The sequence below is a fragment of the Petaurus breviceps genome, unplaced genomic scaffold, assembly GCF_028583685.1.
Source record: "Petaurus breviceps papuanus isolate PSGF00001 unplaced genomic scaffold, PetGlider_PUasm1.0 90919, whole genome shotgun sequence".
In the NCBI taxonomy this organism is placed as follows: domain Eukaryota; kingdom Metazoa; phylum Chordata; class Mammalia; order Diprotodontia; family Petauridae; genus Petaurus; species Petaurus breviceps.
Genome location: NW_027187378.1, coordinates 40,618,156 through 40,643,724, shown reverse-complemented (window position 1 = coordinate 40,643,724; position 25,569 = coordinate 40,618,156). Strand labels below are relative to the sequence as shown.

Sequence of the window (25,569 nt, the reverse complement as noted above, 5' to 3'; positions counted from 1 at the left end):
CATCCATCCATCCATCCATCCATCCATCCATCCATCCATCCATCCATGCATGTATGCATGCATGCATCCATCCATCCATTTATCTATCTATCTACCTATCCATCTATTTGCTAATTTTTTAAAAAGTTCACAAGGTCATAGATGTAGAGGTAAAAGGGAACTCAGTGAATATTTAGTCTACCTTCCTCATTTTACAGTTGAGGAAAGAGACTCAGGGAGGTTAAGTGACATCTAAAGTCCTATAGGCAGTAAGTATCAGAGTCAGAATTTGAACCTAGGTTCTATGATTTCAGACTCATACTTCCACTGATGTTATTAATAGAACTTTTATAGCTACTTTTGGGGTTTTACATCACAATTGTTTCTACCTATACCATCTCCAACTCTCATCCCGTGAGCCCTTCCCTTCCAACAAAGAAAACCAATTAAGTAAAAATAACTGACTCCAGTGGTATGAAGTAGAGATTCACAAATTCCTATACAATTTTATTTTTGTGTTATGATATATGCATATATATGTACATATGTATATAGACATGCATTTTGTGTATGTTTAAGTTCTGTATATAAAATGGAGCAAAAAACTGATACAGCTACTGTATCTGGCAGCATATATAACATTCGGTGCCCATGTCCCCTAATTCCCCAAGGAAAGGAGAGGAGGGGTCTCTGATAAACCTTTTAAACATTCTTGCCATTACTCCCTGGCTCCAGGAAGGAATGGAAACATCAACAACTGGCTGAGTGGCTGATTGGTGGTTTCCTGAGACCCCATTCCCCATCTTAGTGGTTCAGTATAGAGCTATGACTCTTCTTACCTCCTGCAGTTGGGTTTGTGGTGAGAGGCATGGCCCATGGTGCTGAGCTCAGCAGAGAAACATGGTGGCCCCCTCTGAGCCACTTGACTTGGCAGCAACTCCTTCTATTTTTGTGGTGAACATGGCATGTGGTGGCTCCTTTGCTGAACAGCTGAGTCCATGCTGGGAATCTGGGCCTGGAAGGAGACTGCCACTGTCCCCTACAAATGGATTGACATCTGTTAAGTATCTCTCCTGATACCTGGCTGAGTGCCCACCAAAGCTACTGTCATCTAATCTGGAACTTCCTATGTTTAGGCTCTGACACTGGCTATAGCCAGAAGTGGGAAGAATATAAAGTTTATCTTTGGTGCTCTTTCACTTCTTCTTTCTATTGCTCTTTTTGTACTTTCTATCTGTCCTTTCTCTCCTTCCTTTTCCTTCTCCCCTCCTCTCCTCCACTAGCTCCTTCTCTCTTCAACTGCACCTTGTTTTATTCTTATAATTGTTGCCTAACTGGGGCAGAGGACAGCAAGACTCCCTCCTCTGTCTTTCTGGATATTGTCATTCTACTAATATAGTATAAGGTCTCGTTAGCTTTTTTGGCTGTCACAGTACATTGCTGATTCATTTTGAACTTACACTCCATTAAAACTTGGCATTCTTTTAAATACATATTTCTATGTATATATGTGTATATATATGCATACACATACACATAGACACACACATCTATACATACACACATGTATGCAATATTTTTTAGTTACCCTGTACTTGTATAGGGTCAGGGAGGCAGTCACTAGTCCACCTATGCTTAACGTCAGTTCTGTACTGAGACAAGACCTCAGTGAATAAGCAGACTTACTTTTCTAGCCTTTTCTCTTGGTTCTTTTGTCTTATGGTGTTCCAGAACTGGAACAGGTAGGATTTGGGGGGCAGTGTGCATATATATGTGCAGTGATTTGAAGTAGGAAGGTTGGGAGGGTCATTTAGGGAGGGTGTAGGGTTTCATTTGGCATCTTTCTCTCTGGAGATCTTTCTTTTCTTTTGTTATTCTCTGCCTCCTTAACTCTCCCCCTGGGTGACTGGGCTCTGGTCCTGTTGTTTGGGTGACTCAGGTTGCTGTCAGCAATTTCCCCATGGCTGCCCCCAAGCAGAGCTAAAGCCATCCAGTCAGGTGAAGGGAAGATAAACATTCCTGAGTGAATAGTGGAGCTCATTCAATGAGATGAGATGGTAGTTTAATGGACTACTTATCTGGTACCTGCTGTGAAACATGTCCTCATGGGGAAATATAACACAGAGATAACCCCACACTAGTGGCTTCCTTGATGGGGACAGTTAGATGATGCTTTGGAACAGAGAATGGTAGGGATAGGGAATCTGCAGCCTCAAAGTCACATGTGGCCTTCCAGGTCCTTGGGTGAGGCCTTTTGACTGAATCCAAGTTTTACAGAACAAATCCTTTTATTAAAGGGATTTGTTCTGTGAAGTTTGGATTCAGTCAAAGGGCCCCAGTTGAAGACTTAGAGGGCCACATGCGGCCTTAAGGCCACAGGTTCCCTACCCCTAGAGGATGAGGAACTCACAGGTTGGGATATGGGGCCAGGCATGCAGAGGGATAAATGTCTAGAACATGTAATCTTCTGCGTCATAGTCAACCAATCAATCATTTATTGAGCACCTAACAAGAATTCTTAGAAAAGTTAAAGAAAGAGATTAAAAACAAACAAACAAAAAGATTTATAAAACCAAATAAAAGTGGCAGAAGAAAAAGGTGGGAAGAGAGCTATGTAAGAAAGCTATGAAAAGAGAATTAACAGTTTTATAAAAGAGATTCAAATGATACTGAGGAAATAACTCCTTAAAAATTAGACTTATCCAAATGGAAGCTAACGACTCCAGGAAACATCAAGAAATAATAAAACAAAATTTGGAGACTGAAAAAATAGAAGAAATGTGAAATATCTCATAGAAAAAAACCAAACTGACTTGGAAAATAGATTTCAGAGAGAGAACTTAAGAATCAAAGGACTACCTGAAATTCATGACCAAAAAGAGAGTCTAGCAATCATATTTCAAGAAAGTATAAAGGAAAACTGCCTAGATACCATAGAACCAGAAGGCAAAGAAGAAATTGAAAAAATTCACCAGTCACCTTCTGAAAGAAACGCCAAATGAAAACTTCAGGAATATTATAGCCAAAATCCAGAGCTCCCAAATCAAAGAAAAAATACTTCAAGTAGCCATAAAGAAAGAATCCAAATACCAAGGAGGCACAATCAGAATCACATAAGATTTAATAGCTACCACTATAAAGAAACAGAGGACTTGGAATATGACATTCCAGAAGGTAAAGGAGCTAGGATTATAACCAAGAATAACATACCAAGTAAAACTACTGGGGAAAATGGATATTTAATCAAATAGAGAACTTTCAAGTTTTCCTGATGAAAAGACCAGAACTGAGTAGAAAATGTGACATTCAAACATAAGATTCAAGAGAAGCATAAAAAGGTAAACATAAGAAAGAAATCATAAGGGATTAAACTGGGTTAAACTGTTTACATTATTATAAGGGGAAAAGATAACATGGAATCACTCAGAACTTTATCATCACTAGGGTTCTTAGAGAGTCTAATTAGACAGAATTCGGAATACAGGAACTCAGAGCCCCATCTGCTTCTACCTTTTGGGTCAAGAGGTTATTATTTCTGGGACTAAGCTGACCCTTGCAGAGCACAGTCTTCTAGGGACTAAAGTTCCTGTGCTCTCTGGTCTCTTCTATGAAAAGAAGTCTTATTATGCCTCAAGGCTCCTTTTCATAGCACCAACATAAAAGGAGGGTTTCAGTTCATATAGCTAGACACAATCAAATGATATCTATTCAGTGCCTAGAATAGCCCTAGATATGTCTTCTTCCTCAAAGAGTTGTTACTGAATCTGTGGCCAAACTTCTCTACAAGATCATCAAATAGGCATGACAATACCATTCCATGGCTAAGGATTGAAATGGAATCTGTGATTTCACTGGATTAGGGTATTGCCAGGTGAGAAAATTCCCTCTACCATGGCAGATATCACCTTCTCTATAATTTATCATCTTAGAGAATTTAGTACAGCAGTGAGAAGTGACTTGCACTGAATCACACAACTGGTATGTGTGAGAGGTAAGGTTTGACCCAGGGTCTTCTTGTTTCTGAGGTCAGCTTTTTTTCTGCAAAACTAGACTTTCTAGAAAGGATGATCACAATCACATATAAACCCTCACCACTCCATCAGCTAGCTCATCCAGGGGATTTGGGGAAGTCCCCTGACCATCCCCTTACAAAAATATAAAGGGTGCTGGATTAGGTATCAGAGGACGAGTTCAAACCCAGGCTCTTTTACTTGGTGACTATATCACCTTGGCCAAATTATCTCTTCTCTTTTGTTCTAAGTTTCCTCATCACTAAAATAAAGGGGTTAGAGCATGTTAAAGTAAACAACTGGAAAAGGAAGTGGCAATCTCAGAGTCAGCTTGGCTTTATCAAGGACTGGTCATGCTAGACTAACCTTATTTCCTTTTTGAAAGGGATATTTAGCTAGATCAGGGAGATGCCCTGTCCTAAGGCATAGCCAGATTTTAGCAGAGCATTTGATGAAGAATTTCATGTTATTCTTATGAAAAGTTTGGAGAACCAAGAGTCCAGAGGACTCATGATGAAACATGCTACCTGCCTCGATAGAATTGATAGACTCTGACTACGTCCTTTTTTTTTTTTTTTGGAACGTGGCCAACAAGGGAATTTGACTATACATGTTTGTAACAGGGGTTTTATTTTTCTTGCTTTCTCAAAGTGTGTGTGTGTGTGTGGGGGGGGAGGTGGCAAGGAAAAAACATGAAGCGTTGTGAAAATTAAAAAAATAATTTAAAAAAAGAGAGTAGAGTGAAGTGAACAGAGCCAGTAGTAAAATTTATAGAACAATAACAATATTGTAGAAGCAAACAACTTTGAAAGACTTGGGAATTCTGTTCACCCCAATGACCACCTGTGATTTCAAAGGATTCTGATGAAACATGTTACCTGTGTCCTAAGAGAGGTGGTCTCAGAGCCTAGACTGATTTTCTACACACACATACGCCCATATGTACGTATATGTGTATATATGTGTGTGTATACGTATCTCTGACATGACCATTGAGGGGATTTGTTTTGCTTGACTATACATGTTCGTAATGGCAGTTTTGTTCTTTCTTTCTCAATAGACATAGGAGGTAGGAGGAAGAGAAGGTGGATACTCTTTTGAAAAAAAAAAGTACTTTTAAAAAAGAAAGAAAGCTGCAGAGATATGGCTAGGTAGTAGTACAATCAGACGGATTCAGAACTGATTGAATCGTTGGGCTCCAAGAATAGTTTGATGATTTGAAGTGAACTTGGCAGGAGGTCGCCAGTGGAGAATCCCCAGGATCCATGCTTGGCTCCATACCAGTTAGCATTTTTATCAGTGACTTGGATATTGGCATAGATGGCATGCTTATTGGATTTTTGAAGGGAGAGATAGCTAGCACATTTGATGACAAGTCAAGATCCAAAAATTTCTTCATAGGTTAGGCAACTGGAATGAATCTGAAAAGATGAAATATAATAGGAACAAATGGTAAGTCTTATGCTACAGTTAAAATATGCTAAAAAAAACAATTCCCTTCACAAGTATAGGATGGGAAAATTCTGAGTACACAGCAGTTTTTCTGAAGGAAAAAAAAGAAGGATCTAGAGATCTAAATGAACTGAGAATTCAATATGAATAGATGGTAGTACAAAAAGCTTATATGATCTTGAACTGCTTTGAGAGACACAGCCTTCAGGACAAAGGAAGTGATACCTTCTCTGTCATCTGTCTCTGTCAGACTGCAGCTGGAGCAGTTCTGGGTACCCCTGTTTCAGAAGGACATAGATAAACCCGGGAGCATCCAGAGGAGAGCAGCCAAGGTGATGAAAGGCCTTGAGTCCATGTCATATGAAGATGAATTGAAGGAACTGGGAATATTCAGTCTGGGGAAGGAAAGGTTCAATAGGGAAACAATGGAAGTATTTTAGAACTTGAAAAGCTATCATGCTGAAAAGGGATTAAATTTGTTCTGCTTGGCTCTAGAAACAAAATTTGAGCTTGATGTAAGGAAAAACTCCCTGACAACTAGAGCTATTTATACAATGACAATCTAGTAAAGGCAAACAACTTTAAAAGATTTGTGAACTTTGATCAACATGATGCCCACCCATGGTCCCAGAGGACTCATGATGAAATAGCTCATCCACCTTCTTGAAGAGAGGTGAAGGGTTGGATTAGAGCTGCTGAGATTCCTCTCAACTCCAAAATTCTATGGTTTCAGTCTTGAGGCCATAACCAAGGAAAGAGTTAGTGCCTGGTTCCCCCACACACCAGTAGGACCCAGAACAAAGATAATGGTTAAATCTGGCAACCCCAAGCTTCTAGGACAGGGTTTCTTAACTTTTTTGTTAGTCTGGTGAATCCTATGGGCCTCTTTTCAGAATAATGTTTTAAAATCAATGAAATAAAATACACAAGATTACAAAGGAAACAAATTATATTAAAATAGCAATATATAGGTATGTGTGTATATACATACACATATATACACACATTATATACATATATATGTGTGTATACATATACCCCTACACACATATAGAATCCCTGTTTTAGGAATTTGATCACTGGGTATATAAAATCTAACAAGTTTGGAGACTTTGGCAAATGTTGGAAATTCTCAGAAATGGGCAGACAGGGAAAGGCATTGACTCTACGTAGTCTGAATATAGCAGAGAACATATCTGTCAACTTCTCCTCTTTCAAGGTCGCCTAAGGCTGGTGTCTCCTGGAAGCAAACTTTCTCCTCTGATTTTCCTGGGCACCAATGGCCATTTGTAGCAATGGCAGAACTGTCGGAAGTCCCTGTCTGCCAGATTCCTGCTGTCTGTCAGTACTCAGCCAACTTATGTTTGGGGCAAGTGAGAAAGGCATGTCAGCAGATGGGTAAGTTATTTTTAGCAGCCTGCATGGGATAATATATGACGACCAGCATGGTGTTCAGGGCTATGAACCTACATATATAGATACCATAATGGTCCAAATATAAACTGTGCTTCTCCTCCCTACTTCCATCTGGTTTATGCAAAACCACCTATAATTGGGATATTAGCAAAAGAATGACAGTGAAAAGGACAAGGACAAAGAACAATGATGCCGACAGTTCATAAAGCATTTCTTAACGCAAATAAAGATTGAAAAATCTTTTCTTACTAAGTGTAGATATTTTAATATGGCAATTTTGTGGGATAATTTTTTCTATGAATATATTTGAAAGAAAAATTGTTAGATATATCTATATATACAGTATACCTTCAAAAGGATATATATTATATATGTTTATATATGTATATGTGTATACACACATATAAATATACACACACATATATTCCTTTCAACCATCCAACAAATATTTATTAAGCACTTACTATGTACCAGGAACTCTACTAAGCACTGAGAATACAGTAAAAGGTAAAAAAAAAAAAATTGTCTCTGCTATCAAGAAGCTTACGTTTTTGTGGGAGAGACAACATACAAATAACTATGTACTGTACCTACAAGATACAAACAGTGTAAATGGGAAGTAACATGAGAGAAGAGGCAGGAGAGGCCAAAGGAAGTCTTGGAAGCCAGAAGATAGAAATGAGGAGGGAGTGCGTACCAGGCATGAGGAATGACCAGTGAAAAGGCCCAGAATGTGGAGGGCAATAAAGTGTAAGAAGACAAAGAAGATAGGAGGGGCCCCAATTATTAAAGGTTTTAAGTGCCAAACAGCATTTTATATTTGATCCTGGAGGTAATAGGAAACCGTTGGGGTTTACTGAGTATGGGAATGATAACATTGTATCTGTACTTTATTTTTTTTAAATAATATTTTCCCCAATTTGTGTAAAAATAATTTTTTAGCATTTTTTTGTTTAAGTTTTGAGTTTCAAATTCTATCCCTCCCTTCTCCCCTCCCTGAGATGGTAAGCAATCCGATACAGGTTATACATGTGCAATCATGTAAAACATTTCCATACTAGTCATTTTGTGCAAGAAAACCCAAAAAGAAGGAAAAAAGGAAGGAAAGAAGGAAAGGAGGGAGGAAGGAAAAAAGGAAGGAAGGGAAGAAGGAAGGAAGAGAGGGAGGGAGGGAGGAAGGAAAATATTATGTTTCTGTCTGAATTCAGACAACATTAGTTCTTTCTCTGGAGGCAGATAGCATTTTTTCACCATGAGTCCTTTGGGATTGTCTTGGTTCATTGTATTACTAAGAATAGCATTATTCATTCATGGCTCTTCATTGAATAACATTGCAGTTATTGTGTATAATGATCTCCTGGTTCTGCTCACTTCACTTTGTATCAATTCATATTAGTCTTTCTAGGTTTTTCTGAAATCATCCTGATCATCATTCCTTATATCACAATAATATTCTATCACAATCATATACCACAATTTTTAGGCATTCCCCAATTCATGGACATCCCCTCAATTTCCAATTCTTAGCCACCACAGAAAGAGCTGCTATAAATATTTTTGTATGAATTGGTTCTCTCCCCTTCCCTTTTTAAAAACCTCTTTGGGATACATACCTAGCAGTGGTATTGCTGGATCAAAGGTTATGCACAGTTTGATTGTGTTTTGGGCATAATTCCAAATTGCTCTCCAGAATGACTGGATCAGTCCACAATTCTACCAACATTGCATTGGTACCCCAGTTTTCCCATATCCTCTTCAAAATTTATCATTTTCTTTTTTTCATATTAGTCAAGATTATGGGTCTGAAGTGCTATCTCAGAGTTGTTTTAATTTGCATTTCTCTAAATAGTTATTTAGTGCATTTCCCCATATGACTATAGATAGCTTTTTTCTTCTTCTGAAAACTGACTGTTCATATCCTTTAACCATTTATCAAGTGGGGAATGACTTGTATTCTTATAAATTTTACTCAGTTCTCTATATATTTGAGAAGTGAGACCTTTATCAGAGACACTTGCTATGAATTCTCTCCCCCCACCCAGTTTTCTTTTTTCCTTCTAATTTTGATTGCATTGGTTTTGTTTGTGAAAAATCTTTTTAATTTTATATGATCAAAATTATACAGTTTACAGTTTGTAATGCTCTCTATAACTTATTTGGTCCTAAATTCTTCCCTTATCTATAGATCCAACAGGTAAACTATTCCATGTTCTCCTAATTTGCTTATGGTATCACCCTTTATGTATAAATCATATACCCATTTTGACCTTATCTTGGTTTATGGTGAGATGTTGGTCTATATCTAGATTCTGCCATATTTTCCAGTTTTCCAGCAGTTTTTGTCCCTAAAGTTTGGGTCTTTAGGTTTATCAAACACTAGATTACTATGGTTATTTTTTGCAATATCATATCTATATTTTAGAAAAATAACTTTGGCAGCTGGGTGGGGGATGGATTAGAGTGAGGAGAGACTTGAGGCAGGGAGACACGCCATCAAGCAATTGTAATAGTTCAAGTGAGAGACAATGAGGGTCTGTACCAGGGTGGAAGAAATGTAAGAAGACGAAGGGTAGGGACTGTGTGAGTAGAGAGTGTATTTAAAAGATGTTGTGAAGGTGAAAGGACAAGATTGGACAATAGATTGAATATGAGGGGTTGGAGTGAGTAATTGAGGATGATATTGAGGTTGCAGGACTAGGTAACTGAGAGAATGATGGTGTCTTTGACAGTAAAGGAAAGTTAAGAAGAGGGAAGGGTTTGGAAGGAAAGATAATGAGTTGTGTTTTGACATGTTGAGTTTTTAAGATATCTATAGGACATTAAGTTTGAGGTGTCCAAAAGGCCATTGATGATATGAGATTGTAGCTTGGGAAAAAGATTAAGTCTGAACTATTGACATAAACATTTGGTACATCTGGTCTTAATTTGAGACTTTGATTTCATAGGTCCGAGTACTCAGGTGTTGTATTGGAATAGAGCGCTGGATTTTGAGTCAGGAAGACCTGAGTTCAAATCCTGCCTTAGCCACTTATTTGCTATGTGACCCTGGGTTACTTGACCTCTCCCAACCTCAATTTCTTAATTTGTAAAGTGGGAATAATAATAGCAGCTACCTACTTCACAGAGTTGTTGTAAAGGTCAAATGTGATAACATATATAAAGTGTTTTGCAAACCTTAAAGTGTTATTTAAATATTAGCTATCATCATCATCATCATCATCATCATCATCATCATCATCATCATCATCATCATCATTCCTCTTACCAGAGCAGATTGTCCCCTCTACACCTTCTTGGTCTGTGCTATTCTTCCATATATTGAGGATTAAGCTGATGAAAGTCTTCCTCCTGTTTTTCCCCCTAATATTTGGGTGACAGAGGTAAGGAGAAAGTTTCAATGTAGTACTTATATTGTCCATTTGTTGCCTCTAATTCTCTGTGATTCCTTAATACCACATGACTATCCCATCTCCTTTTTCAGTCCCAGAAAAGTTAATGATGTTTTTTGGACGTATTGCCAACAAGGACTTGTAGGAAAGAACATGTTGTAGCCTGCTTATATCAATCATACATCTTCCCATTGATTTCTATAATCAGTGAGCCTACCATGTCTCAAGGGATTGACCAGAAGTAGACATATAGAATAGATTTTCTTGTACCCAAGAAAAGCCAGAAAACTAGTAGCAGCTTTTGGTTTGAAGGCCTTCTAACCCATGGAGAGTGGGATTTGGGTTACTCCAGAAAATAATTAATAATTAACCCTTAGGTAGGCAAGTCTAGAACTGGATATGGGCAAACTTAGCTATAACCTGAGTCTCAAAGCCCATTGGTATTGGACTCATTAGTGGAGATCAATGCTCTGCACCCACCTGAAGGGTGAGGTGGAGTTGGTAAGAGTGGCAGAGAGGAGAACATCGGATTCTGCACATCTTTTCAGGCTCTTAGGACTCTGCAGTTGCTTTGGGCATTTCTGGCTGCCAGCTTTGAGAGAGAAAATGAATGAGGTCAATCTCACTTCAGGTTGCTGAAGGAAAAGACTCAGAAAGGAGCTGGCAGTCTCTATCATCTGTCTATCTCAAGTTTGGTACACTAGAGACTGGGGAATTTCCATTTTGGGTAAGATCTGGGACTTTCTTGGTTCCATTGAGTTAACTAGCTCCCAGTGGGAGAAATTCTTCACTCTGTATTATCTGGCATATATTAATATACACATGTATGTGTAGACACAGAGACATGCACTCTCCCTCTCTCTCTCTCTCTCTCACACACACACACACACACATCTACTTTCTCTGACTTTTGCTATTGACTTGGATAAATGGATTTCTTTGCTACCTATTTATAAAGCTGAGCAGCTTTCCAGAGGACTGCTGCTGTGAACAGCTTTCAAGGTTCTGATTACACAGTATAGTGAACTCTCTATTCAGTAACACACTAAGACAAAACATTCACAGAAATTAAAATACAGCATTCAGAATGTTATGGCATAACAATTTATCACTAAAATGACCACATGGTTTACACCAAAGTGGTCACATAGTTTTAAGCAAAAGATAACATTCATTTAGTAAGTCCTTAATTCAATCACCCTTAAGGAAGCAAGCCTTCTTAATTGACACAAAATACAAAGGTCAAAGTCCTTCACCCCTAGGTCACATTGTCTTAATCTCTTCAATCAAAAAGTCTTCTTTCTTCTTAATTGGAGATTAGTTTCCAATCACCCTTAATTAGTAAGTCCTTAACTCACTCATCTAAATATAAAGGTCAAAGTTCTCCACCCCTAGTAAATCATGATCTTCTCAGTTTGCATTAAATACCCAAGGAGAGGTATTTTCAGCTTGACTTGAGGTAGGCTCTCAGCTTCCATAGTTCCTCTTCCATGGTCCCAGCTCTTGCCCAAATCTATCCCACTGTCACCTGAGTTCAAAGGCAGACAGCACTAAGTTCTTTGTTCAGCTTCTTGTGCAGTGCCTTGTCCAGTTCCCATTCCACACTGAAGTTCACAGTGTCTGGTCCACCTCAAGTCCTTCACAGTTTCTGTTCCTGGGAAGACAAAGCTTAACAAAGCCACAACAACATGCAGGCAAATTGCCAGCATCTTCATCAATACACTTTCTGCCTGTGAAATCATCTTAGACACACAAAAAAGGTCTGAGAACTTAACACAAATTGTGGGTATAGTCCCAGGGCCTCTGAAATCATCAGCAAGACCCTCCTCCAGGATTTCTGTAAGCATACAACAAGAAAAATCTTCTTTCAGGGGTTCTGTAAGAACAACACCATTCTCTAACAGCAGATGAATCTGACAAAGTAACATCAAAACAGACAAAGTACCAACACCACAGCCATGCCTTCTCCAAGTTCTCCTCCCTTCTCATTTCTTAGTTCTTCTCAAATCTCACTTCAGTCCTCAGTTCTCATTTCTCTTCTCAGTTCTCAGTTCTCTTCTCTCCCCCCAACAGTAGCAGCCCAGCCTCCATTACCTCACTCCAAGCAGTTCTGGCCTCCCTCAGCTTGGGCTTTTCCTTATATATAGTATTAGCTCCTCCCTGTTCTGCCCCTTCCTGTTACATTAACAAGTCCATCCCACTGTAGGATTCCCAAGTTCTGGGTCTTAATATTTGACACAATCATTGGTTTGGAACAAGGTGCTAAGTACCTGTTTGATTGCAAATACAAGGGGATCTTCAAATTCCATTCCTATTACACTATTATGTAGTTCATTCTGGAACTGCCATTTTGTGGGAAGGGAGTGAAATTTTGGACATAAAGCTTGGGGTCCTGCTTCCCCATTAAAAAAATTCAAACAAATAGTGATCAGAAATTTAGCTGATTCTGAAAATCGTGTCCTCTAGATTAATAATATTTTAGGGAGCAGATAGATATGATTCTAATCTGGTGCTTTCTCTGTGTCTGAGAACAGAGTTGCCAATTTTCTGGACCCAATCTCCTTCTTCCCCTCCTGTCAGTAAATAAGATCTCCCTGGAATAGGAATGGGGCAGGGAGGGATAGGGGGGAGAGAAGAGACTAGAGGTGTCTATTCTGAGATACACAATGCTACATATAGAGTTTAACCCTTGGTACATCGGTATTACCCAGTGGCCAACATCCTGGTAATGACATTCTCCAAAGTTAGCAAGACTTGTCCTCATACAATGCAGAGAGTTCATGACTCACTCTTTACTCACAGTCTTTCTACCAGGATCCCTGCCAGAGTTTGTACTCTGCAAGTATAACTTTCTAGAGTCCAAGGTCACTCCCACACCATGATGTGACACTGGAGGAGGATTTTTGTAGAGAATAAATAAAACAGGAAACAAAAATAAAATTAATGAATCTTGCAAAGCAATATATTTAAAACTTGGGTAGGAGACTGTCAACACTAGCAATTATCTCACAATACTCTGCTGTCTGTGTCATGTGTCTCTATGCTTCTGTTTCCTCCCTTCTTTTTAACCATTCATTCCCTCCTTCCTTTCCAGGTTGCACTCTGGACTTCCTCTACCATACCCCGACTCTTCATCCTGAAGCTTCACTCCAGCTCTGGAATCCACACATTGGAAGTACTCTCCACTGCTGTGGTCTCTTCCTCCAATTTGACAGCTACTCCCAGAACTTCCATTTATGGAGGGTGCAAAGCATTCCTCTCTGGACTGCCGTGCCCCCAATCTTGGTACCTTTGTTTCTCTCCTTGGTACCTTTGTTTCAATTTCTTTTTATGTGTTATCTTCCTCTATTAGAATATAAGATCTTTGAAGGCAGGAATTATTTTCCTTTCTACTTTGGTTTGTATTCCCAGCACTCAGCACAGTTCCTGACACATAGTAAGTACTTAATAAATATATGTTATATTGACTGACTCATTGACTCCCCAGTGTTGCCCCTAGATTGACAATTTGGGAAACACACTGTGTGCAAGACACTGTACTAAGTGTTAGGGATAGAAAAAAAAATTTAAATGGTTTCTACCTTCAATGCACTTATGTTTTTCTGCAGGCATGCCAGAGGAAGACATATAAGTAAAACAAAGTATGAACAAAGTAAATACAAAGTCCTTTGCAGGGTGAGGCATTAATTACTTGAGGTGGGGCAGGAGAGAACTCTTGTAGGAGGTTCCACCTGAATTAAACCTTAAAGAAAGTTATGAATTCCAAGGAGAAGAGGAAGGGGGACAGTGTGCAAGGGCATTGAAAATGAATGAAAAGCCTGAGAGACATAGTTTCTGGGTTATTAATAGTAATCAATTCATTAATTATGACTAGCAAGTAATCAATAAATTGAGGTCAGTGGTTCTCTCAGAAACCAAAGATGAACCTTGGAGATTGCCGAGTGGTTAAATGCTTTTGGAAAAGGGGCTCTCCCTGATAGGTGGAAATCAGCTCTGATTGGTTAACAGTTAATGAGAAAATGAATATTATAATGAGAAGTGGGCTTACTTTAATGAGGGGCTGGGGATGACTCTGACTGAGACTCTGATCATGCCATTCTTCTAGGGACAAAGAGACTCATCTCAAAACAGACTGCTCTTGCCTCAGGGCAATCTAAACAAAAGGCAGTCCACCCAGTCCTACCTGAGCGAAACAATGAACTGGAATTCATCCAGATTAGATTCTCTTTACCTTTTAATCAGAAATAAACTCTCTTAGCTGGGTGGGTCCAAGACTGAGGAGAATGTCTCTTTGTCATCTCCTTCACAAGGACTGGGTTTTGAATGAGGAAATAGAAAGGGAAAAACTCAGGATTTCTCCCCTCCCCCCCATTAGTAATTGGTTATTGATAATCATTTCTCTCAGCCTGAAGGCAGGAAAGGGAATATCTTGTAATTTCTTATATGGGGAACAGCAAATAGACTTTTTCCACTGGAGAATGATAGCTGTCTACTTCTGTAGCATACAGGTATCTCAACCATTACATGTGGGATCCCAAAGAATTTGAACTATTTTGTGGGTAAGCATCTACTTAAAGCCTATGTGCAGTACTTAATTTTTACTAAGCCATAGGCACATTATTAGCTCAACGCAAAAGACAATCAAATAGCATAACAAAGGACAGGAAATATTTCCCCCCATACTTTTGTGGGGGTACATTCTCACAGGTTGCCATACCACCTGTGTGAGAGGCACATACACAGAGAACATTCATGAACCAGGAATATTTGTTAAGGAGCATTCATTCTAGGAACATACATGTCCAGTGCACACATGTGTCCAAGCTGCACGTATGGCAGGGACAACTCACTCCTTTGATGCTACACCATTGCTAATGTCTTCTCATGACACCATTGTGCTATTCTCTCCTAAGTGTTGCCTCTTATATGTCTGCCACGTATCACCTTGTCTCTGTTGGATGTTATGTCTCTTCCCTTTGTTGGCTATCTCCACTGGTTCCTGTTGCCCTACCAACCTATTCTCTGCTACCATCTGATAAGGTATATACATCATCTAGTAAGTTTTTCTCTACTAAGGGAGGGTTAAAGGTCTTTGGGTTAATAGTCACCAACATCCCTAGTGAGGCAATAAGAAAGAGATGGCCCAGGCAAAAAGTAAGTCTTTTGTTTTGAACCATCGTTCTGCTTATGCTGTCTCAAACTCCTTGGTCCTAGCCAATAATCTGATTTGGAATTAGAAATTTTCTTTTAACTCTTGATAAATCCTTACAATTCAAACTGTATTTTCCTCAAACCATTTAGGGTTTCTACTCAACTAAATACAGGCTGTGATGGTCCTTATTCAGCACATATCCTAAACTGAGGGAAGTTCAAAAGGACTAGCTGAAGGTAGGTGTATCAACATTGCATATGTTATGCATACACGCTCCAACAAAATCACCTGTCATGGTTTAGCATTCTAGTTAGCGCAAAAGAGCTGGTCCCTCCAGGTTTCAATTGCCCTGCTCTATTCAGTATACAACAGGTTAAATGATGATCTCCTTATTCCTGTTGTTGGTATCCTACTGTAACAGGAGACTGGCCAAACCCAGCCATTATGAGGAGGTGTGGTATACTCAGCTGATGCAATCCCCTTCTGGACTTTGGAGCACGTAGAGATATTTGGTAACTGATTCTAGTACACTAACTATGTGGTAAAAAGATGGACTTTTGAATGGCTGCTGAACTAGAACTGGGTGTACATTTGAAAGGCACCAACTATTCAAGATGTCATCCCCTTTCCTGCCTGGCTGTATCTGAGTGAGGAAGATATGCTGTAAGCCAGTGGATTGAGGCCTTAGGTAGACCTTCTCATTCCCACCCAGGGCTGACATGTGATCCTTGTCTTTTTTGTTATTTTCTTCTTTTAGAGGAAGGATTATGGCTACAACCTTATTAGCTTTGAAAAGTAGGGAGAGAAAATGTGTCTAATAAGGTGCAGGACTAGACACTCTCTGAAGCAGAAATATCATGCCAAAGATAAAAAATCTTCAGCTGGATCCATGGGGTCTAAGATGGTAGCATCAATTCAAATAGAAATGGATGTAGATTAACATTGACAATTTGTCAATGTTAGTATGTCAGTAGATTAACATTATCTATATTGTATTTTTATTGTATATCTATATTGTATTTTTATTAACTTTTATTATTTTGTTTATTAACTTTTAAAAACACTTAAAAAACTTTTAAAAACACTTTCCAATTACATTTTAATTTGGTTCCAGTTCTTGGAGAATTTTTTAGGTTGCTCATAGTCACTGGGTTACAAGTTTGATACCTTTGGTCTAGGACATGTAGAATAAAGAAAAAGATTTTAAAAATGCATTGATATCTATCTTGAGCTCACTCAGCACCCCTTATCCCATCACCCACCATACTATCAGCAGCAAGGCTGCACCTGTCAATCCAAGGACCCTACCCATGAGCTTGCAACAAAATCCAACCCCGTATCTTGGTCCTGTTCCTCTTTTTAATCTCATGGAGATCTGGACTCCACGTGTTTACTGGGACTGTGAAAGCCAAAGCTGAAGTGGCATTGTTTACTTCAAAAGATCTCTGTAAGAGAGCAGAGGAATGGGGGAAAGGGGCAGGGTGTCTGGGTCTGAAATAGAGCTCAAGCCCATATCCTAACTTCCCCCTCCTCACAGATCCTTGGACAAAATACAGAAATCAGCCCCATAGCATCAGTGTGGCTGAGTTGCCAGGGGTGGGCCAGAGAACTGAGGAGCAGAAGTAGCCGGACCAGTCAGCAGGACTTTTTATGTATAGAGGGGCTGTGAAGCATTACACTAAGCTTGAAGGGAAGAGCCTAGCATGCAGATAGGGCCAGTTCTATCCCACCAAAAGTCACTTTAGGCAGAGAGTTGGGCTCATGAACCCTGAATTACCCAGAGTTGGAGGAGGCTGAGACAATTTGAGATCTAGCCCCCAAGGAAAACACTGTCAGGGGGAGGGACTTAGAAAGTGAACAATGGGAGGAAATGAGGGGGAAAAAGACTGAAATTACCAAAGAAAGAAGAAAACTCAAAGATTTTGAACATTAGAAGATAAATCAACAGGAACAATATTAATAGCAGAAGTCATTAGAGCTAAATGAATTCAGGCATCTGTGAATAAATACTGAAAAACAAAGGAAAAGGATCCAATACTTGATGAGGCAAAGGACCTTGTAGAATTTGAGGGGACCATGGCACCATAACATACTTGATTTAAAAGAGAAATGAAAATTATGAGAGCAGAATTCATAGACTCCATAGCAAAAATAATTCATAGACTAGAAAAACTTGAACCTGTGATGGCAAATTTCAACAAAGAAACAAAAGAGGGGAGGTTAGGTAGCACAATGAATAGAGTACTGGCCTTGGAGTCAGGAGGACCTGAGTTCAAATATGTCCTCAGACACAACACAAAAGTAGCCATGTGGCCTTGGACAAGTCACTTAACCCCAAATGCCCTACCTTCCCCCCTCTAAAAAGCAAAAACAAAAAACAAAAAACAAAGAAACAAAAGAAAGAACAATTGTTTGGGAATACAAATACACAGAAATGAAAGACAATCTAGAAGGAAAGAAGCAAAAAAAACCCAAAAAACCCCGATAACACTGAAAGAAAATGTTATCTCTATACAAGCTAAATATACCTATCCTGAAGATTATATATGTAGAGACAATCTAATGATCATAGGTTTCCCAGAAAAAAAACAACTGGAAAAAAATCTCCTGAACATCATAATGCAAGATATGATACAAGAGAATTTTCTATAACTTTTTTTTTTTGCTTTTTTTGGAGGGGGGAAGGCTGGGCAGTTGGGATTAAGTGAGTTGCCCAAGGTCACATGGCTAGTTTTTTGTTAATTGTCTGAGGCTGGGTTTGAACTCAGATCCTCCTGAATCCAGGGCTGGTGCTCTATTCACTGTGCCACCTACCCACCCCTCTATAACTTCTGAACACAGAAAATGAAATACCAATTGAAAGAATTAATAGATTGTCTCCAGAAAAAAAAAAAAAAACCAACCCAGGGCTACAAACACTAAGACACATAGTGGTTAAATTTGACAATTCAATTCAGAAACAAGTTCTATAAATGATCAAATACAAAGGAAAGGCCATTTGAGTAACACAAGACCCATTCTGCATGCACCTGAAAATGTAGGAGGGAATGGAGTAATGTTATTATGAAAAGTAATGAAGTTCAGTATTCAGTCCAGGGTGAAATACCCTGCAAATCTGAGCTTACTCATAAATAAAAAGAAGTGAATGTTCAATAATAAGGAGTGTTTAAAACATTCTTAGAAAGAAAATCAAAACTGAAGATTATTTGCTTCTCATACACCTCAGACAATAAAAATGCAGGAGGAATGAATAAATGCAGCAATAAAGTATAGCAACAGCAAGTTGTCCATGAGTGATTGCAGAGAGACCAGTAAAAGATTCATTTCTAAATGTACACAAGGAGTAAGGGGGGAAGGCAAAAGTCAAGTGGAAGTCAGAGTAAAGAAGCAGGTCTGGGTTATTATGAACAGAACCTGGTGGCATCCTGCCTACATGTGCATCAATGTGTTTGGTGGGACTACAATACAAAACAGGGAAGGTGTATGAAAGGGAAGAGGAAAGCATGAGGATGGAGGGGATTCTGTGATGTGCTCAGGTCAAAATGAGGGCTGGAAGTGAGGGAATAGTGACTTCTGTGGTCTCTAAAGAAGATAAGCATCAACAGAGGAGTGGGAGAGGAGAACAGGAGAAGGATTGAAAAGCGGGGGTAGAAAAGAATGGAGGAAAATATGGAAATGAACAAAGTACTGGAAAAGTTAGAGCTAAAAGACTTATGGTGCCTTCTAAGTGGGACTGCAAAAGAATATACATATTCTCAGCACATGGAACTTTTAAAAAAATTGACCATGTTTTAGGGCATAGATACATTGCAAACAAATGTAAAATGGCAGAAATAGTAACTATATTCTTTACAAACCAAAATGTAATAAAAGTCACTGATTCATGACCACAAACAAAAGACATAGACCAAAATAGATGAAATCCTAAATAATGAATGGGTCAAAGAACCAATAATATAAACAAATAATGCATGAAAGAAAATGATAATGATAAAATAACATATTGAAATTATTGGGATGCAGCTAAAGCAGTCCTCAGGGGGAAAATCTTATACTTATAAACATATATTAATAAAATAGAAAAAAGAAGATTAATTAACTGAATATCTATTTTTAAAAATTAGAAAACAAGAACAAAAAGGAGAAACTAATTATAGAAAAAAATAGATGAATAGGAAATAAAAAACCCCTAAAGATGGTAAATAAAACTAAAAGTTAGTTCTTTGAAAAGAATAATAAAATTGACAAATTAGCTAATTTGATTGAAGAAAAAAGAAAAGAAAATCAAATCAGTAAAATAGCAAACAAACAAGGTGAAATCACAACAAAACCAGAAGAAATAAAAATAGAACATATTAAGAACTGTTAGTTGTGTGTTAACAAAACTCAGAACACACAAGGTAGAGAGCAATACCTTTGAAAATATAAAATACCCAAATGAGAACCAGATAGAGATCTCAAAATAATCCAATCTCAGAAAAGAAAATAGATCCAACTGTGAAGGAATTACTAAAGAAAAATCATTCCTGGTCCTGATGGATTCACAGGAGAATTCTATCAAACTTTTGAAAGAACAATTAGTACTTACTTCAAAAATTATTCTCAAAAATTGAAAGACAGGGAAAGCGAACCACCACAAATCTGTGACAGAAGTGCAGTCCAGACTTTGCTACCAAGTGAGGTGCTAGCACAGCCCTGAGTAGCGGGAGCCCAGCCCCACAGGAGCTGAGACCCAGACTCACCAATGAGTTATGCCACTTTGGGAGTGAACCTGGTGGGGCCCATGCTTTGTAAAAACTGCTTCAAGTGTGAACTCCGTCTCCTCAGGGACTGAGGTGGTATGGGGAGAGTGTACTCCCAGGTGTTTGAGAGGGTAATGTTTATGCTTCCCTTCTAGTTATATCTTCTCAGGAAATACCGATTTGTAAAAGTTAGCTGATTAACTGATTAAATGATACTGGAGAGCTAATCACTCGCAGGTAATATTGGAGAGATTATATAAGAATTCACGCAAGAACTGATAATATTAGAAATATACCCTCAACCCCTCAGAAGGTGCATCTAGATCCCAGGGGGAGATTTAACCTTTCTCTGGAGGATTGACTCAAAAGTGAGAGTGGGAGCTGGGTTAAGGAAGCCTCAGAACTAATCTCTAGGCCCTGGGTCAGAAGATCCCAGCTCAGGACACCTTCTTAGGGCATAACCCTTCAGAAGTAGCATAAAGAAAATGCATTTTGTTTTTTATTTTATTTTGCTTTTTGGAGGGCAATTGGGGTTAAGTGACTTGCCCAAGGTCACACAGCTAGTTTTTGTGTTAAGTGTCTGAGGCTGGATTTGAACTCAGGTTCTCCTGACTCCAGGGCCAGTGCTCTATTTACTGCACCACCTAGCCACCCCTAAGAAAATTCATTTTGAAGAACAAAGCATAGACATTCACAAAATCTTTGAAATGTATTTTTTTATACTGCTCCTGAAGGGTTATACCCTAAGGGGGTGTCCTGAATTGGGACCTTTTGACCCAGGGCCTAGAGATTAGGGTCCTCTCTAGTCTTTTTTATTCACCCAGCATCATTATTCTCCCCCACACCTGCTCTCCTTACTGAGCAGTCCCATACCTAGTGTCTACCAAGGACCCAAGAGCAAGCCAAGTGAAGTCAGCCCCTTTCGTCTCTTAGTGAACCTGGTTTCATTTGGCCTTGAGCTTCCAATCAGTCCAGGAAGGATGTTAGCAGCAGTAGCATCAGGTGGGGGCATGCCACTATGGAGCAGGGCAAGACCAAGGATTGGCAACCTAATGCAGAAATTACAGGATCCCATTTTGTTGGGATCTGAGGGTCCAATCTTCAGGAGCCTGCTAATCACCAGGGACCTGTGACTGGGCTGAGAGCATGCTTTCAGCCCTGTCCCTGGCTTTGTATCATTGTATGAACGAGATGAGACACAAACAGCCCTGAGAACACGTTACATCAGAGCTTGAAATTACAGACTTGCAAGAGCCAAACCATCCATTTGCTGTAATGACTGCTTTTGTGCAGGTTGGAAAAACCCAGTAGACATAGCTCTTATTTGAAACCCCTACCCGGCTACCTCCCCACAGCTGAAAAGGTTGGAAGACGGCTCAGCTATTTTTTGTTTGTGTCCAGGAGTAAGTTGTCTGAAACAACAGTCTGACCCAAAGGGAGAGCCTTCTAGCCACTGCAGCCACTGTGGCCGGTGATCAGGAGCCCCAGGACTGCCTGGGTAAACATTGACAAGACCTGAGCATTCATTAGCTGAGGGGAAACAGAGGGCACGCACATGTTTCACGGCACCTGAAAACCACCCTTAGTGCTCCTTGTGTTGTGTTGTCTCCCAGAGCTAGCATAAGGGAAGATGTAGGATGGGGTAAAGCTGTGGGAGAGGTCTGGTTTGCTTTTGGGCACCTGGAGTCCCCACATTCTCTATGGTGGGCTTTCTCTCCCTCCTTAGGCACTGCAGTGAGCAGATGACCTCTCTGCCTTTTCCCTGTTAAATCCTGCTCTAAGGAAAGGATTGGGATAAATTCCTCCCAGCTACGTGGGGAATGGAGATTGTAGAGACTGTTCTCTTTCCCTGTCATTCCTCTTTTTGTCTCTTTTGAATTTCCTTCTTGAAAGCTTCCCATTCTTCCTAGGCTGATTCCCTCTGTGGAATTTTAGGCCATGGGATTCCTCCTGATTCTTTCTCCCAACCTTTTGAAATTCACTCTCCTAAATTTAGCATGTGTGTCAGGGAATGTATGACCAACAATATAGCATAGTTAGTTAATAAGCATTTATACAATTCCTTCTTTGTTTTAGACGCTGTGCTCAGTGCTGGGAATGCAAAAAAAAAGGGGGGGGAAGGAGGATTGTTCTCAAGAAGCTTTAAGTCTAATGGGGTCTACATCATGAAAATAACTATGTACAAACAAGACAGATAACTATGTATAAACAGGATAAATTGGAGGCAATCCATAGAAAAGGCTTCTCATAGGGGATGAGATCAGAGCAGGGACTTGAAGCCAGGAGGCAGAGATGAGGAAGGAGAGAATTCTAGGCACTGGGATAGCCAGTAAAGAGGCCAGCATCTAACATGGTGTGTCTTCCATGAGGAAAAGCAAGGAGGCTAATGTCACTGGGTCACACCGTGTGCGGTGGGAAATGAGATATAAATAGACTAGAAAGGTAAGAGGGGGTTAGGTTATGAAGGGCCCTAACAGCCCAGTAAAGGATTTTGTGTTGTGTTTGATCCTGGAGATGGGAGGGAGCCATTGGAATTTACTGGAATAGGGGAATAACAGTCAGATCTGTGCTTTGGGAAGATTATTTTTACAACTCAGTGGAGGGTGGACTAGAATGGGGAGAGACTCAAGCCAAGGAGAGCAACCAAAAGGCTACAGCAATAGTCCAGGTGTGAAGGTTCTCATGATTCCTTCCCCTAGGAACTAATTGGGGCAGCTGGTAGCACAGTGGATAGAGTGCCAGGTGTGGATTCAGGAAGATTTATCTCCCTGAGTTCAAATCTAGCCTCAGATACTTATCAGATGTGTGACTGTGGGTAAGTCACTTAACTCAGTTTCCTCATCTGTAAAATGAACTGGAGAAGGAAACAGTAAACCATTCCAAGATCTCTGCCAAGAAAACCCCAAATGGGGTTACAAAGAGTCAGATATGACTCAAAATGACTGAACAATATTGCTGAAAAACAAGTCCAGGATAGAAGTTCCCTTTGTTGGGTTCACCACCTTTTGAAGTTATCATGAAAGCAAGTCAGAAAATTATTAATATATTATTTTATGTTGTGTTATATTACGTTGTACATTTATATGATAAATTATTAGCTCTTGGCATGGAGCTTCAACAAATGTCTGGATAATTGAAGTCTCTCATTCCTACTGAAATAGAGGGAAATTGCACAAATTATCCTTGCCTTAATGGCACAGGATACTTCCAGTGCTACTGAAAATTTAATGATCATTTCTCCAGCTGGTTCCCCCACACTCCTTATGGATGATCTCTTAAGGTCCCCTCTGGCTCTAAATGTTTTGATTCTAGGTTAGTGCTCAATAAATCCTTGCTATTTTTCTGATTTTCCTGGGATTTCTGATTGGCGGCTCTATTCCAGCTAGGATCAAAGCTCAGGCCACTTGGTAAGAATAGAGGTTCCCTTTGGACAAAGGGGAATTGGTCCACTGGTCTAGATGACAGCCAGATTCCCAAGATCCAACTGTGACTTTGTGTAACCTTGGAAAAGGCACTATGATGCTGGCAGCTTCTTCAACCCCCACTTGCCATAGGTCCTACCTTTAGGGAAAGCAGAAGCTTTCAGGTTCTGGGATGAAACAGAGATCATGCAGGTGCAAATGACTGCTACTTTGATGCTTCAGATAGCCTCCTTTTTGCCATCTAAATTAAACTCAAGAAAAATATTTGCACACAGATTTCTCCAAGGACATATGGGAACATAGTAATCAGTACTACCTTATAACTGCCTAACCACAACTGCATCATTTGAATTAAAGCCTCTAGTGAGTGTGGCTGATTAAGACTGTTTTTTTTTTAAATTTAAGACATTTATTTTTAGTGAGGTTATTTTCTTTTTATCTCCTTCCCAAGGCCCTGAAGCACCTCATGGTTACCGATCAGTAACACTGAATAGTATCAGAAGATTACCCAAGACTCAACTCTGACATTGTAAAATTCTGCATCACAGGATGATAGATTTAGAGCTAACGGGGACCTTAGGGGTCATGTAGTCCAACCCTTTCATTTTACAGATGAGGAAACTGAGATTCAGATAGTTTGAGACTTGCCTTTTTCAAAGAAGCTTGCTTGATAAGGAGGTACCAGCTGCACTCATCCTAGGACCTAGGGCTGGGAGGGCTTTAGGAATCTTTTCATGAACAACCATATTTTATAGATATAAACTTGAGTGCTAGAGAGGGCTAGTGACTTGTCCGAGGTCACACAAGTCATCTGCAGGGTCTTTGAGGGCAGGGACTATCTCTTGCAGCACCTGTCACAGTACACTGTCCATGGTGAGTTTTGTTTTTTTCTTTTTTTAGCAATCGGGGTTAAGTAACTTGCTCAAGGTTACATGGCCAGTTATTTCTGGGTGTGGTGCTGAGTGTCTGAGCCCGGGATTCGATCTCCAGGTCATCCCAACACTGGAGCCGGTACTCTTACTCGCTGAGCCACCTGGCCGCCCCTTATGGTGAGTTCTTAATACCTGTTTGGTGAAAGAACGAACAATCCTATGATTTGGAACGTATCCGAAGGATGTCAAGGACAGAGAGTGCAAGATGTATCAAAATGTTCACAGCAGCACTTTATGTGATAGCAAAAAATGGAAACAAAATGAGTGCCCAACAATAGAAGAATGATTGAAATAAGCTGTGCTATATGTATATAATGGAATATTATTGTACAGTAATAAATGACAAATATGAAGAAACCAGAGAAATGTGGGGAGATCTGCATGGACTGATAGAAAGTGGAGTAGCAAAAATGAAAGAATAAATATATACAATGACTACAATGATATAAATGAAAAGGTAACTGAAAGGAAATGAAACTCCAAGTAATAGAAAAACCAATGAAGATCCCCAGGGAATAGCTAATGAGGAGGAAGGGAAGAGAGCAAACATTTGTAAAGTGCCTACTATGGTGCAGGTTCTGAGTTAAGCCCTTCTACAAATATTACCTATTTAATGACACATATTGTACCCCTCTTGGCAGAGATGGAGGGTAGGAGTGGCATGGCTAGGGCAGAATGTTGTATACATTGTCAGACTGCCACTGGATAAGAGGTATTGCTTAACTGTTTTTCCTATTATAAGGGAAGGCTCTTTGGGAGGGAAGGGATGCAAGAAAGGAAGAGGGAAATGATTGTGATGTAAAAACAAAAATCATTGATAAAAAGTATTTTAGAAAGATAAATAGGTGCAAATATAAATAGGGTCGAAAGATAAGTGGAATTACTATAGGAAAAATTATTAAAAACTAAGATAATGGCCAATATGCCTGAAACCACAAAATTTGTGTCTGGGAATAGTGGAGCCAGAATGGGAAAACAGTGATGAATTAAGGTTTAGGGACTTTTACAATCCAGATCTGTGATCAGGAAAGAAAGTGGGGGAAGGAACACAGGATACCTGCACAGAGATAGATTT

The 25,569-nt window shown here is 39.5% G+C and overlaps 1 long non-coding RNA gene across 1 annotated transcript in view; it reads right to left on the bottom strand.

The window, feature by feature from the left end:
* Positions 1-1,000: 1,000 nt before the first annotated feature.
* Positions 1,001-25,569, bottom strand: part of LOC138151833 (uncharacterized) — a 67,377-nt gene continuing 42,808 nt past the window's right edge. The window contains exon 3 of the long non-coding RNA XR_011165931.1: positions 1,001-1,018. This is a non-coding gene — a long non-coding RNA (uncharacterized lncRNA). The remainder of the gene's footprint in view (positions 1,019-25,569) is intronic.